Source organism: Anser anser (assembly GCF_964211835.1).
Source record: "Anser anser genome assembly, chromosome: Z".
Classification (NCBI taxonomy): domain Eukaryota; kingdom Metazoa; phylum Chordata; class Aves; order Anseriformes; family Anatidae; genus Anser; species Anser anser.
Genome location: NC_139723.1, coordinates 25,051,679 through 25,066,180, shown reverse-complemented (window position 1 = coordinate 25,066,180; position 14,502 = coordinate 25,051,679). Strand labels below are relative to the sequence as shown.

At 38.4% G+C, this 14,502-nt stretch overlaps 1 long non-coding RNA gene across 1 annotated transcript in view; it reads left to right on the top strand.

Annotated features, from left to right (window-relative positions):
- Positions 1 to 14,270, top strand: part of LOC310890307 — a 35,971-nt gene extending 21,701 nt beyond the window's left edge. Inside the window, exons 2-3 of the long non-coding RNA XR_014577168.1 lie at positions 8,808 to 8,917; positions 11,775 to 14,270. This is a non-coding gene — a long non-coding RNA (uncharacterized lncRNA). The remainder of the gene's footprint in view (positions 1 to 8,807; positions 8,918 to 11,774) is intronic.
- The last annotated feature ends 232 nt before the right edge of the window (positions 14,271 to 14,502 follow it).

The window sequence follows — 14,502 nt, the reverse complement described above, 5'->3', positions numbered from 1 at the left end:
TACTTTAATATTTTCATGGGCATATCTGTACGGTTTCAATATGCAGCAGCTAGGCATATGGACATACTACATGTTCCACTTCCCAAACCCCAGCAGCTTGGGAAATCAGTATTACATCATAAACAAACAGACAAACAAGCAAACAAACAAGCAAAAAGAAGAAAAAATCAAGCAGTTGTTCTGCTTACTTTATTATACCTATAATGCGTTATCTGTCTGAATTTTAATTTTCTCTTTTCAAAGGCTGTGAGTTTGCTGAAGCTTGCACAGGCAATCTATTTTTCCTACTGAATATGCCTAACGTAGCATCAGCATGATCATTTTTCAGTACTTTGAGATCTGCACACCACTCCCACCAATAGACCTGAATGCAAAGAAGTTTCACTCAGCTTATAAAGATGTCGTCTAGACCAGTGACACTGACACTTCTCAGCGTGAATTCCAGATAATTCAGTAGTTATTGAAAACAAAGCCATCTCACTGCCTGAAGATAAAAAAAGAGGTACTTTCCCTTATCAGAAAAAAATCACAAGTTTCAGCACTGTCATGAATTAGATGTTGATATGACATAAATCAAAGGGAACGTCTTTATGATGCTAAGCTTGTACATCAGATCAGTAAGCAATGTCAAATGAATTCTTCAGTCTGTTTTGTTTATTTATTTATTTATTTATTTGTATTCTCAGCCTTTCTTTTCCCTGCATAGCTTTCTATCTTGCAGTGGTAAGAGCCACACACTATTCAAGCTAAATTTGTACAATTACTTATACTGGAACTTTCCATGCTCCCAACAGATAGGGTTGGACAAGTCACTTTAGTGTTTCCCGGCTCAGTGCTGTACACTTGTCTTGTTTTCTTGACTGCTGTAGTGTGTTTGTGATGGTGCTTTATTACTTTGTTTCTGTATGTTTTTCTCCCTCCTCTTTCAGCCTCCAGTGTGTTGCAGTGACAAGAGATTTGAATGAATATCTTTTATTTGATAAAGTCAAGCCAAAAATGTATAATAATTTGGCTTCTATGTAGCAGCAAGGGTAAGAAAACGGATTGTACTTTTTTTTTTTTTTTCCCAATGGATTAAATGCTTCCATATGCTACCATCCAATGAAACATGGAAGATAATGACAACATTATTTTAAGATGAAAATTAAAAAATATCTCCACTTTGGACAAACACACTGGCAAAAACACATTGATGGCAACTGGTGGAGTACTCTTGAGATGCTGTCATAACCCCAAAACAAAACAAAACAAAACAAATTACATGTAATCATTCAAATTACTTTGAATTATTTCTTGTTTATAAGTGGTTAAAGTGTTCCTTTTCTTTTATCATTTATACTGAAAAGTAGCTGTGCTTAGAAATTAATTAGACCTTACCTCTACTGGAAAATCTACAGTTGCCTTTTTGTTAGATGATGAGGTAGCCTCCTTTTCAATGAAATCTGGCCCACTTTACACTGTAATATTGCAAATAATAAATCATGAGGTACTATGGACAGAAGGAATTTTGACGAGGCAAAAGATATTTTATTAGTCTTTATACTTTGTTAGTTACATCTTTCTGAGTAGCATCTATTTGTGAGGTGTACCTTACAAATTCATTGAGATATGTGTTCACAGTAATGTGTGCACCAATGACTTAATCACTCAAACGTCAATCAGAAATATAATTCTCTGTAGCAAAACACAAAATGTGCACATCTGGGACAAGGAAAGACTAAAGTGCCTTAAATACAGAACAATATGGGGTCATGAATCCTAGGGGCGACCTAGTTCCCTCACATTTTCTGCTGCTCTTTTTCTTTTTTCTTTTTTTTTTTCCATTTCTCTCCTTTTCTGCAGAGGAACTTTTAAGAGAAACCTCCTGCGTCTTTGGCAGTTTAACATAGCATCAGGTGCTGTTTAGAGGTGTACCCTAATTATTGGAAGATGAGCTAGGAACTTACTTAAATTCAGAAGCCATTTGTTCCTAACACATAAAATAATGTGGTATTTAGACACTGGGAAACCACATGAAGCATAGGAGGCCCCAATATAGCACAATGGAGAGTTTGTGATATTTTCCACTGATACATGACCATAAACAGTGTTGAAGAATTCTGAGAAAAGATTACATATGTTCCCAACAGGCAGGAGTCACTGTAGCTCCTCACATTTCTGTGGATAGGAGTAAGCATTTCCAAATGCTAGACAGAGGTACTATAACTAAAACCTTTTCTAGAGGCAGAAGTTTCTGTATTTAATCTTTCTCATATGAGTTTTTGGCAGCATCTCCAAAAAGACCTTTCAATATTCTCTCTCCCACTTCAGATTTTCATCCTTCTGCATTCCTACTGCCTGGTAGGTGAATGTATTGAGTGTAGGTGGCAAGGTTGTGGTAATGAGGATGCTGCAGGGGTAGCCTCTCTCAGAAGAGGCCAGGGTCTGCTCTATGCTGGACACAGACCAAATGCAGAACACAGCCAAGCCCATCAGCAAAGCTGATGGTGCCTCTGGGTAAACATATTTAAGACAGGGCAAAACACAGCACAGGAGAGGAGTGAGGAATGTGAGAAACCATGTGAGAAACAGCCCTGCAGACACAAAGATCAGTGAGGGACAAAGGGCAGGACATGCTGTAGGCGCTGGAGCAGAAGTTCCTCTGCAGCCTGTGGAGTGGACCATGGTGGAGCAGGCATTCCCTGTGGCCTGTGGAGAAAACCTGCTGGAGCAGATATTGACACTGCAGCACATGAAGGTCCCCACACCAGAGCAGATGGATAGGTCCTGAAAGAAGCTGCGGCTCACAGAGGAGACTGACACTGGTCAGAGGAAAAGCGTGAGGAGGAGGGAGCAACAGGGAATAGTTGAAGACCGGCCAGAACCCCCACATTTCCCATCGCCCTTGTGCCACCTGCGTGGGCAGGTAGAAGAGTTGGCAACGAAGGAAAGAAGTTGAGGTTGGGAAAAAAGTGGGAGGGTGGTTGGATTTATGTTTTTCTTTAGCTATTGTCTTTGTTTCTTACTGATTTCTATCCAAATCTATTTTATTTGGCAATAAATTAACTTAATGTTCTCTAGGTTGAGTCTGTTTTGTCTGTAATGGCAATTGGTAAGTAATCATGCTATTTTTATCTCAACTCATGTACTTATTTTTTTACCCCATCCTGTTGAGAAAGGGAAGTGTGAGAGCAGCTGAGTGGGTGTATGGCAGCTAGCCAAGGTCAACCCACCACATACCAGGCAATGTCAAGTTTGACCCAGTTTATTTCGCAATCTTTGCTTAGTTTCCCAGCCAAAGAAATATGATTGAATAACTTAGGAATGAAAGATGGCAGGTTTTCAAATGAATATGTGCCTAAAACCATACATTTAAGCTTCTACTTCATTTTGTACAATATTTATGTGTGTGTATATATTTAGACAGCCTGGGCAAGATTTAAGTTATGGACTAGTACAGAAGATGATAAGAGTTATAACATGATTACTAACCCGTAGACTGTTCAAATGAGCACTTGTTTATAGCATTGATATAGCAATAGTGAATTATTTCTTGTTTTTCAAAACTATTATTTTTATGTTTAATGCTATGCAATCACATCTTAGGTTTTGAAAAAAATCACATGCTTTCTTCTGGAACAGAATTACTGAAAGTGAAGGGTTATGAATGACACCTTCCTTTGCACTTGTAGAAGTCAATTACTTTAAATGGTTTCAGTGGTTCTGCAGAAATGTCACTGATTGGTGCTCCAGTTGTGCAAATAATCCTGTTGTTGCATAGAAAATGTGGCTCACTTTTTCATAATTGCCTTATATTGACTATGGTAGTTCCCAAGTATAGAAGCAAGGGAAAAGTGTATCAGTTCTCAAGAATTAAAATCATTTTACTTAACTATATAGAAATTAGCTGCCTAGCTTGATCTAGTTAGTGGGTTTCCTTTGTACTCAAAAGACAGACACGTCCAGAAGGTAGTTAAACTGTTTATCGTAGATTCTTATTTTAGGATGGTCTCAAACATCCTCTTCATGTAAAGGATTTAAAAATATTATATATATATGCATTTGTTGGTAAGTGGCTATGGTGTTTTTCAAAATCTCCCTAGACATAGAAATACACTGAAAAATCTGTGCCTAATATCTAATATATATTAGGCAAAGAAAACTATGCAAATATTCTGTTTATATATGGTGGTTTTCGTAAATCTGTTGGAACACAACTGTTAGCAGAGAGAATGACTGTTTGTTGCCACACCAAAAATCACTTGTCACCAATTAGTCGCTCCTCATGGCTGGTTTATTCCACCAGTGCTCATCTCAGAGTAATTCTTCTGCAGTCACTACCAATAATTTTCTGCTGTGACAGACCATTATCCTTGTATTTACTGACATGCTGCAATAGTGAGTGAGTGGGGGAAGAGGGCACTATGTAAGTGCATCCTGCGTGTAGGTGGACGTATTTATTCTAGTTTTATTTTTTGCAGTTTCATACGTGTGTGAGCAAATCAGTATGCATGAAAACAAGTAGGGCAAGCAGATGCTAAACTTGAGAAATACACCTATTAACACTCAAAAGAGAGAGGACAAGAGGTGAATCTAATTGCAGTTTTATACAAGATTTAAGCAAGATACATGCGTATTCCCTATTTAGGAAAGAAAAAGCAATAAGGTATTTGAATTGAACAGAGGACACCAGTTTTACTGGAAACGAATAGTATCATGGATTTTGAGGAGCCATTCATTCCCTAAGCTCCCAAATCCCTTTTTATGGCCTCCTTAGTTTTAAATTACTATGATGAGACATAATGCCAAACTTTCAGACTTTTTCCCCCTCCATATTTTATGTCAGTCTTTATGCTTTGTCTCATTGCATGCCCAAGAAACTTAGATTTGAAAATAAAGTCAGTTTTGAAAACAGTATTGAGTCTTCAAAGCCTCTTACAGACAAGTTTTCAAGTGTCTTTGGACACTTGAGGGGCTGACTATATGATTGAGTTGCTGGGATTTAATTGCGGAGGGAGCTAGAGCACAGTAGCTCCTCCAGGTATAAATGCTGACATTGTGGTAGATGGAAAGCAACTTATTACTCAGGGGGTAGTGGGACAGCCCAAACCATACTCATTACTGTCAATGTGAAGGGGCAGTGGCTCTGTGAAGCCAAATGATCTAGGAGAAAAACAAACAAACAAACAAAACCACAGAAATAAATCCAAGTATCTCATAGACTTTTAAAAGCACTTTTAGTGTTTGATTTGCATGGTGGTTTTGCCCTTTGAAAAGAGATTTTACATGTTTGGATTTTTTTTTAAGCATTTACTTCTAGGACATGGTTGTTGTACTTAAGTGTGATGGCACTAAAAATGCTTTACTTTAGAGATGCAGTACCAGAAAAAATAATGGCAATGTAGGTGAGTTATGAATCTATGGGCTTTCTTTTCTCAGTCATAACTGCCTGATTACATGATCTTACTCTGATGTAAATATGAAGTAATGTATCCCTTTTATTTTCTTTCCCATCTTTATTTTCAGTTTCAATAAGATAAATGTTTACATGTGGGCAGACGCTAAATGTACACGTGTATAAATCTGAAAATGTATGTATAAATGTATAGATCTGAAACAATATGCAATACAGAGAAGCTAATTCAGCATTTTCCATTTTCCATAGAATGCAGGTACAAAGAACATCTAATGGAAGACAAAGGGGAATTACACAGATAAATACCTTTTTCTAATGCATAATTCAATTTTATTAATTCACTTTCCACAAGATAGTGTCAAATAAGAAGTAGATATTTATAGGGTAATAAGGACATCTAAAAATTTATTGGGTAGGGAAGGTAACAAGGATTTTGGTAGAAAACCATCAGGTGACTAGAAATAACTGCCATAAAAATACAGCCGATGCTGTAATTCCAAAGATTGTTCTACAAGCATCTTTTTAGTTTGCTATGCAAAGCTGGCAGCACCAGAAACAGATCTAAACAGATGCTTGGACTACTCATGCTGTGTGTTCTGTAACTCCTATGTTGGGGTTTTTGTTTGTTTGTTTAGCAGATTCATCTTGTCATAATCAAACCGCTGAATTTTAAGGTGATAAGATTTGTTACAGCCACCTACATTGCCCACTCACAATATTAGGGTTATACTTGTAAGAAGCACTTTGGCAGTGGGGAACACACAGTCTATTAGTAGCAGCCCTATGTTGTGATTTTCCTTTCCCTGTGAGAAAGCAGACTTACTTCTTTGATGCTGACTGACATTTTTGCTAGGTATTTATTTATTTATTTATCAAAAAAAAAAAGAAAAGAAAGACAATAAAAAAGGTCGAGTGATTTTCTGATTGTCTGGGATTTTTCTCTTGATGAAATATGACACTTCAATTTTGTTCAGACCCAGGAGACATAGAAATTGAAAAACAAACACGTGGATTTAGTTCCATTGAAGACTTATTGTTCTAAAAATCTTCTCTGCAGAACTGTAAGAATGCCAGCATTTCAGAACTACACCACTAACTGTAAAGTTCATATTCCTGTAGTAACTAACTAACATATGTTTTCAACAAAATTTCTTCTTCTCTTCTTCCCCTTCCTGCTCAAAAAGACATAAGATAGTGTAAAACAGCAAAATTCTCCTGCTTTTTTCTCCTGGGATAATGTGGCAAATTGTCACATAACGACATTGTAACACTAACAGGGTTCATTTAACAACACTTGTAGTTAATCTAGTCCATAATTTTAACAATGCATGAGCATTCTAAATCAAAGTGCATGAAGATTCAGACCACCATTTTTCCGGAGAGACAATGAAAAGTTCAAGTATAAGTTAGCATTCCAGATTGTCTTTGCAGTACAGCAGTATTAATGTCCAACCTAGGCAAAGTGTTCCCAAGTTCACCATAGGTTTCAGCAGCAACTTGTGCTTTTTCTGATACCCTGGAATACGTTACCCTGGAATCTCAGCCACATGTAAAATGCCAGCAAAAGCATGGCATTTCAGTGTAGCTGAGGACTTTTGGCAGTGAAACTATGGAGATCATGAATCAAACTACTACAAACCATATCTGAGGTGATTACAATTCTACACTGTACAGCAAAGAAACTGAGTGGTTTTTGTCACAGAGACAGAAAAAGCGATATTTTGTTCCTAATGCTTTAAATCAAAGAGAATTTAGAGTATATCCATCCACTAATATGAAGAAAAAAAAAACTTGTTAGTCATTGATTTATATTACTACACAAAATTATTTTTCTATTGCAAAAAATATCAAAATTAATCTGGCATCAACTTCATCATCTCATACTATGATTTTGCTGAGCTCTTCTGCCCTCTGCTGATTCAACAGTCATTCCTGATAAAAGACAGATATTTATCCAAGAAGAATGATCTACCACATGAAATGTTACCACCCAATTTGGCTACTAGGACTAGGGTCTGTGTTCACCTGGTTGAGGACCGCACGGCTAGATGTGTTAGAAAATGCTGAACTCTTTGGTTGGCCAATTTTGGCATCTCAATTAGGGCAGCTCCTGCAGAAATCTGGAGACAGGGTGAAATGAGAATTACTGCATAAGCTCCAGGGAGCTGGCAAGCAGGTAAGCTTTACCCAGCACAGCTGCACTACAGTACCTCTCTATGGCATGTCAGGAAAGGACAGAGCTGTTAAGTGAGACATCAATGTATTTGTTCTCAAAAGAATCTATATTCCTTTGTGCTTTATCTCTTAAGTACACTTGATTTAGAAATGTTTTTGTTAAGATTTTATCTGTTGGTTTTTTTTCTTCATTGTTACACCACCTTTAAGATGTATACCTTCATTGTTATATATGCCCTTAAGATTTAAATTTTAAAATCAGATTCCTGGCAATTTGCAGATGCTGGTATCTGCAGGGAAATAATATGATTGCCCCTGCGTTTACTCTGTGATTTTCCTGCTGTCACAAAGGCGAGAGTTTCTAAAGTACCAATGATGCAATTAAACTCAAGCAACCTTTGGTCACGTGAAATTCAGCATTTGGATATCTGAGTAGTGGTGCTAGAATCCAGGAAGTGGAGTTTAACACGGTTCATTATATAATAACAGCTAAACTAAAATTAATTGGGACTGAGCTTGCAGTGCCTAAATTCCTGATTCCTGAGTGACAAAAGACCAAGATCTGTTCTACAGCAGAGCAATGGCAAACATCAAGGCAAAACTTATGCTGTGAACTTGAACAATGAGATCACAGGAAGAATATATATGTATATTTCAAATTTTCATTTTCTAGCTGGAAAAAAAAAGTAAGGTAATTTAAGGTATATTCTGAAGTCAAGTCTGTGAAATAAACAGGCATTTATGAATATTTTCCCACATACCTCAGTTCCTAAAAAGTAAGAAAATCAAGCATGTGTTCTTGGTACCCACTACTTGCCTTTATCAGAGACAAAACAGTTATAGTCTGATATTTGCTCTACAAGGTACAGACAATACATAGATTATTCATTTTTACTATTTTTGTTAACTGAAAGCAGAAACATCAAGCATCTGTTCTGTTTGGTTTTAGTTATGTAAGTAAATTTATCCCATAGTATAGTGCAGATGTGGTAGCTTGCTTTCTCCCATGTTATTTTTTTTATGATGTTTTGAGATGTCAAGTGATATCTGATTTACCTTCCTTTCAGATGTCAAGTGATACCTGGTTTAAGTTGCAGTTATTATCGATATTATAATTGTCACATCTTGCAACAATACCTTTCCTACATCCCAGTCAAATCTTTATCTTAACATGGATGGGTTGTTTTGTATTCAATGACAGGTTATGATTATTTTTCTGTTCTGTCTCTCTTCTTAGACAGGTATTGAAAAGCAGTTCTTGTGATCTTTGGATAGTGTTGGCCTGCTCAGCACTGCATTTGTGACAGATGGTGGTTATTGCTCCTGAATAAGAGTTCAGCATAAAAGGTAGCTTATTTCATTTTTTTCAGTAGGATTGTGAGAACTCTTTTAATGGGCAGAGTTTAGAGAAATATTGCTGAATGAAGTATAGATGAAGGACAGTGAAGTAAAAACATTTTTTTTCTTGGCATTCTTGTTCAGTGTTTATAAGGGGTTAATGGTGTTTCTCTTGGGTAGATTACTTTCTGACAGCTTCCTGAAAGACAATGAACAAGGGTTTAGTACTAATTGACTTCCCTTCTGGTTGTTTGAAGATCTTGACTTCTGGCTATGAATACTGTTCTCTTAGATAGTGGTTAGGATTACTTGTCTTCATTTTCAAGATTTGCTTTCTCTTTTCATCCATTAGTTATTGCATTTACTTGACATAAACCCTGATACAGCCCACAGATTACAAGATCTGTTCCCACAGATCAAGTTGTTTCCCTTCTGGGACTTAAATGAAGCTTTTTCATAGAGGTAGAGCTGCCAAATGTAGTTTAATGTGTGTGTGTGTGTAATAAAATATCCATAATATTTTAAAATAATGAGATTGCTTAAAAAAAAAAAAAGTAAAGGTTGCTAAAGAAAGATTTAAACATCTCCCTCTCCAACTTCTTTTCTACTATTGTATGGTGATTGTGCTGTAGTTAAAACAGTTCTACAGAGGAAATCATTATAGGTACAGCACCTTCACTTAAACTTGCCACTAACACAAAAATCAGTATTTTCATCTATTTTTTTTAAAGGTGTTCTCTGTTATTTCCCAAGAAGTGCTAACATGGTATTCATGTGAGGCAGAAGGCACTCATTGACAGCACTCCCTTTCAAATCACAGGTGGACCATAATCACATTGGTGTGCCAGCTCTCAAGGCAGAGAAAGGCCTTTGGGTGATGTAAAACTGTTGTCATAACTAACGAAAATATCTGTCTTAGTATAAGCAGGAGATCAGCTGAGATAAAATACTGAGTGCTGCATGCATGCAGTGTAGACAGACTCAAAGTCTGTGCTGCAGTGTAGTGCAGAGAAGCCCCAGGTAGATTTGAACGGTTTAGCATATTTTCCAACAGCCTTCCAACTCCCCAGTGTTATCTCCAGCTTACCTCCAGCTTAAGTTTGCATTGCTTCTGGTACCTAATGACTGCATCTGAAGCCTGTTCAGATATCCTTCACAACCAGACAATGTGCAATGTATGCCTCCTCATTTAAATTATACTCAAGTGCTGTTTTCGCTCCTAAGGCTAATGACAGCAGCAATAAATTCTCTTCATCTCTTTCCCTTCTACCATCTTTTACCAGCCTCTGCAGTCTCTGACAGATATTTCTAGAAAACTTTTAGAGGACCAGCAAGCTTTATGCTGAAACTGGCAAGCTTTTTCTACTATCAGTAATGCTATAGCCCCAGCTAGTTCTGTTGAAGTCCCAACTTCAGAGAGTGAGAAGTTCTGGAGGACAAAAATGACCTCCATTTCATAATTTGTTTAGAAAACGATATTGAACTACTTACAGAGACAAAAACCATTAGTGACATCTACCCTTCTTTATCCGAGAAGATTGCTGCAAAAGCATTTCTTAGAGTTTCTGTAATCTCCTTTACCTCTGAAAAGCATAAAAGAATTAATCAGTCTTTCAGACCTTGAAGGATAGCATAAAGGAATTTAAGGCTTTACTTCTGTTCAGAGAATAAATCTGGCTTAGATGCTGCCAGGTGAGCATTTAAGAGTCTGACTGATATGAAAAAATGGTAATGCATTACAATTTTTAAAGTACAGAATTAGTCACTGTATCATCTCCTAAGCAGGCAGCCCTGCTTGGGAAGATATAGCAGAGGTGAAGAAACTCAAGAAATTATGGCTATGTTTATGTACTTTAAATAGGGCAAGGGAGAGTTCCCAGGCAATGGAACACAAACCTGTCTACTTTTAAACTGCTCTAACAATCCCTGTCGTTATTTATTCCTTTATTTATTCTGGGCTCATATCAGGAGGGCTTTGCCCTCATCTTTCTGCAAGTGTTTTAGAAGTTAGTGTGGGGTAGGAGTCCATTTTTAGTAGGCAGCTGTGACACTCATCTTATTAAAGAGAGTTTAATGATGCAGCAAGTTTTTCAGTGCTAGCTGGCCTCTGCTAAGAAATGGTCTTGTGGTTAGCTTACTAATACAGCTAATGAGTCTCCAGCATATCCTTGAATATCTAGCAGCAGAGCACAGATGGGACTCTTACTGCACCTTCTAAGATATTTGCAAGAGAGTACAACAGTGCAAAATGTTATTCCTAGGGGAGAATTGTCCCTGGAATTGCAGAAATATCTACAATCACAGAAAGGAAATTGCACCTCTTTCTGTCACTGATTTGAACTAAATAAACAGTTCTTGAAAATTGGTCTGGTGGCTTGGTGTCTCTGGGTGCAAAACTTCGGCACAACCACAAGGAATTGTTCACAGATGAATTACATTCACCTTTTTACACTGGATACAGGGCTGTAGACAGGGAAAAGTCCTTTGTGTACAAATGTGTTTGGTTTGGGTGCATTTGAGAGTTCAGATACGCCTGAGTCCTTTAATAGAGGTGAGGCCAGAGATGATGGCAGAAAGAGAAGAACCAAAATACCTCAACATAACTTGCCAAGCAGAGAAGCAGACTGCTGGTGGCTGGTGCTAGAAATTTAAGCTTGAAATTTAAACATGGTAAGAGGGAATGGACATAGCCAGGTAGCCAGATTTGATTAAAGATTATCTTACTTTTTTAATAAGAGAAAGCCGTACCTGGACAACTTGATGGATGTAGTTACAGCTGATGGAAGACTAGGAGGGATGTTGTTGAAAGTACAGCCTAGACAGAATAAGTATTTATTTTGTAATTACTTTTTTTTTTTCCCTGCAGCATTTTATTTTCAGAACCTGGCGATCATTATAGTGGGTTTGGACTATCATGTGGGGAAACTAAGGCAAGGTGGATGAATCATTACAGTTCCAGAGACACTGCAATAGCTACAGATGAGTCTTCTAAACTGGAGATGGGTTTGTTACTACCCTGCTACTGAGCAGCAATATCCAGTGCTGTATTTAGTATTCCTGACAGTGCCTACTTGAAAATGTACGCAAAACTTTGTGCATGGCCTTTTTGGACTAGAATTTATGTTTTCTTTAGATGATTGAAGTTTGTTCACAGGATTTATAGGTGCATTTTTACATATGTATCCCTCAGTATGTTTCCCAGTTGCATCTTCTCAATAATGGAATAGCACGCCCTGCTGTGCTGTTGAATACAATTATTTTCTCCTGTTTTCTGATTTTGAAATTGAGTTCAGCAACATAGAGCTGTATTACTCTTTGTGTGCACTAGTTAATCCATGGTAGAAAACCAAGAAGTCTTCTTTTCTTTTATTTGTACATATTTAAAAAATATTACATTGGCCCCCACTTGTGTGCCTTCCAATTTGTAGTGTATTTAACATTACTATGCATAAGTGTACTGCTGTTCTGTTGTGTTTTTTTTTCTCTCTTTTTTTTTTTCTTCCATTTCTTGCTGTTCTTGTAAAGCTGAGATTCTCAAGGATGTTTGATATTGTGGTTAGTGACAGATAAATAAATAGTCTTTGGAGGATCTGGGCATAGCTAATTTTCCTGAAGCAATGCAGAAGTTTGTGACACAGGAAGGAAATCAGCATTCCCAAAGCCTATATAAGACTTTAGCTTGGTTATACCAATAATGCTAAATAATTAGATACTATTAATATTTGTGAAAAGGTGGTGGTGGGAGCAAAGCTGAAGTTTGTTTTTTTGGTTTTTTGGTTTTTTTTTTAATATATATTCGTTCTGGGTCTTCAGTGAGGTAATCCTAGGCTAGCGCTGCATTGTGGTGTTTTCACCCAGCTGGGCAGCTGAGCTCCACCACAACCACTCTCTCACTCCCCCTCCTCAAATGGAAAGAGGAAGAAAATACAACGAAAAGGGCTCAAGGGTTGAGATGAGGACAAAGAGATCACTTGACAATTATCATCATGGGCAAAACAGACTCAGCATAGGGAGATTAATATAATTTATTGTGTATTGCTATCAAGCTAGAGCAGTGAGAAACAAACAAACAAAAATACTAAAAACACCTTCACCACAACCACGTTCTTTTCCCTCCTTCCCTGAGCAGTGGGGGCTGTGGTTAGTCCCTGACGCTTCACCTCCACCGCTCCTTCACGGTCACTCTCTGCCCTTGCTCTGCGTGGGGTCCCTCCCACGGGATGCCTCCTTCCGAACTGAGCCTGCGGGGGCTGCCCGGAGGCAGCAGCTCTTCAAGAACAGCTCTCACATGGCTCTGTACCACGGGGTCCATCCATCCCCCAGGAGCAAACGGGTGGGCGGCAGCTCCCCCCAGACCCCCTGCTCCTGCGTGGGCTCCTGTCCACGGGCTGCAGCTCCGGCCCGGGGCCTGCTCCTGCGGGGGCTCTCCATGGGCCGCAGCCGCCTCCTCCAGGCCACATCCACCTGCTCCACCGGGGGCTCCTCCACGGGGGGGCTGCAGCGTGGAGATCTGCTCCGTGTGGGACCCATGGGCTGCAGGGGGACAGCCTGCTCCACCAGGGGCCTCTCCCTGCACAGGCCGCAGGGGAACTGCTGCTGCCTGCCTGGAGCACCTCCTGCCCTCCTGCTGCACTCACCTGGGGGGCTGCAGGGCTGTTTCTCACTCCTCTCTCCCAGCTGCTGTTGCCCGGCATTCTTTTCCCCTTTCTTAAATCTGCTATCCCAGAGGCACAAACAACATGGCTTATTGGCTCATCTCTGGGCAGCAGCGAGTCCGTTTTGGAGCTGTCTGAAACTGGCCCGTATGTAACATGGGGCAGCTTCTGGATCCTTCTCACAAAGGCCACTCCTGCAGCCTCCCGCTACCAAAACCTTGCCACATAAACTCAATACATGCATTTAGCTGCTTAAATCCTGCTAGTTTCAGTACACAGTCAGAATTAAGTTCGGACCTCAGATGTTTTCTAAATGATGGTCTCTTCAGTTAGTAACAGTGTTGTTAACAGTGCTGTTACCACTTACTGATTGATTAATGGTCTTAAAACTGGAAGAGAAATAAAGAAAAACCATCAGTAGCTAAACAAAACTCTCTGTCCTAAAATAGGATATGTGCAAATGCATTTATTAATTTGTACAGAAAATCTCATCCTTGTGAAATGGAATTTGTTTCTAATCATGATCATGGAAAACAGAAAAAGAGAAAATCTCATTAGAATGAAATCTGAGTTCTGTTACACACAAAAAGATGTGTGTTCAGGATCAGAATTTGTCAAGAAATTTCTATAATCCAAATATAATTTGTAAGTCTGACAAATAAGAAATATTTACAAATATATAGTTATCTTAGGAAACCACAGGTAAAAATGGCCTTTGCAGTTTTAAATTATTTTTCACATATTAAAAAACCAGACTAGTCAGTGAAAGATCTGAGTTAAAAAAATTGACACGCTACACCTCTCTTGAATACTATAACAAGCAGGTCGATGATTAAGATACTCATCTAGAATATGGAGATTTAGGGTAAAATGTCATTTTAAAACAAATAAACAACAAAAACAAACACCACTGAAACCAGGGATGCTCTGACCCCAGGA